The sequence below is a fragment of the Eschrichtius robustus genome, chromosome 2 (assembly GCF_028021215.1).
Source record: "Eschrichtius robustus isolate mEscRob2 chromosome 2, mEscRob2.pri, whole genome shotgun sequence".
NCBI lineage: Eukaryota > Metazoa > Chordata > Mammalia > Artiodactyla > Eschrichtiidae > Eschrichtius > Eschrichtius robustus.
In genome coordinates, this window is record NC_090825.1 from 65,538,248 (window position 1) to 65,540,218 (window position 1,971).

The following is a 1,971-nucleotide window of genomic DNA, read 5'->3' on the forward strand; positions in this document are numbered from 1 at the left end:
AAAGAAAAACTCATTTACTTAGGTAAAGAACTTTTAGTTATCAAAATGCCAAACTTTGAAATGACAGTATTTTCATTCACTTTGTGAAACCCTAATTCTACAGAGTCATGCCTCTTCTGCATACAGGATTGACGTGTGTCTCCCAAACACAGAAGACACACGACCTCAACCTGCCCTTTTAAAATAAATAGCAGTTTTCATACTTGTCTCTTCCCAAGAATATCTCTTAGTCTCTGAACCTCTATGTGTTTGTTCGTTGTGTCAGGGCAAACCTCAGACTCAAAAGACAAAAGTGAACAGGTGAACATGTTGAAACTGGAGGCCTTTCTTTGCTGTCAGCTATTTCACTCGGAGGAAAGATCACCAAAGGGGGCTAAATGGTTGAAGACAAGTATTCAGATGAAGTCAGTATTACATTCAAGCCGCTCTATTCTTTTTTTAAAGAAGCTGAGCTATTTTTCACTATGTTATCATAAATGTAGGCAGGTAGAAACCTGCAGACTCAAACTGTGAGGGAAGTAAAGGTGACAGAAGTATTTGTTAGATACTTAAGTAGCTTGGCCCATCTTCCTCTAGTGTATATCCACCAGACAAGCAGTTATGATTGCTTTACAGATATTAAATTCTGCAGGAAAGTGACTCACTCTGATTGAAAAGCCTAGCATGATGGGGCCCAAAATAACCATGGCCAGACGCCAAGTGAAATTTCCCCTAAATATGACTGTCTTGCCCATTTCCACAATCCCAGACAAGGGTTGCTTCAAATCGATTCACCACCCACCCCATCCCTCTACTGGTTAGAGCAAAAGTCCTTGACTTACCTTCCCAGTCCCCTAAATTGTCCCTTCTAGCCTGCATTTCTCATCTGGCTGTAAGTTTGTGGCCAGTATTTAGTGGCTGACCTGTGGACAGACTTAGCAAAGCTCAGATCTGCTCATCTTGCAGTTTTAAAGATATTTTGATTCCCAAAATGATTAGCTTCTTTTTATACATAGAAACGTCCTCAATTACTAGGCTCGTCACACAAGAGGGAGGAGAAAAGAGAGGAGGTAAAGGGAAAATAAAGGGGTCCCTGGAAGATGTCTGCTGTGAGCCAGCACTGGTTCTGCCTATGAACCCTTCACCCTCCTCCTTCAATAGGGTTTGCAAATTGGTACAAGTCTTTCCATTCTATTATTTACCTTGTGATTCAGATTTTATTTTTTTTAAAAAAAGGATCAGTTTACCTATAACATATTGTGACCAAAAATAAAACTAAAATCAAGAGAAGTTTGCTAGTTGACTTATATTTTATAGGGTGATGAGAATATACTAAGCCTTACGCCAAGTGAGTATCAGCGTATCAACCATCTTCATTAATTAAAACTGCATGTACTGATGGCCCATTCTGTGCCAGGCACTGAGTTGAAATAAAGGTCCCACTGTGCTCACTTTGGCAGCACATATACTAAAATTGGAAGGAAACAAAGACGATTAGCATGGCCACTGTGCAAGAATGGCATGCAAATTTGTGAAGCATTCCATATTAAAAAAAAAAAAAAAGCTGTCCCACTGATCATTACATACATATCACCCAAACTTAAAAAAAAAAAGAAAAATGCAGTCTTAATTTCTGCATGCCACTTGAGTTTATTTATTTTAATTTTTTATAAAACAGTTTTTCATTTCTTGCCCTTTATTATCACTAAAGAATATTTTCTGTATTTTCAAAATCTTCTATGATGGTTCATATGTCATCAGTCCTCAAACTGTGGTTGGTACACGCTGGGATGGAACTGCCATCCAGGGGCTTAGAGTCTGGTTGGCGAGAGGGATTAATCAAAATATGATGATCTAACGCAGTAACCATGTCTGTGATCCTAAGTTGAGATTTGACCTAATAACAATAATTATTTCCTCGTTTTTTTCCTGGGTACTAATGGTCAACTTTAGAGAGATGCTATATTAGTACAGTAACACAAAACACTCAAA

At 38.3% G+C, this 1,971-nt stretch overlaps 1 non-coding gene across 1 annotated transcript; it reads left to right on the forward strand.

Annotated features, from left to right (window-relative positions):
* Positions 1-1,423: 1,423 nt before the first annotated feature.
* On the forward strand, positions 1,424-1,530 carry LOC137760318 (U6 spliceosomal RNA). Its single transcript, XR_011073279.1, has one exon. It is a non-coding gene; the product is annotated as a U6 spliceosomal RNA (small nuclear RNA).
* Positions 1,531-1,971: the final 441 nt, after the last annotated feature.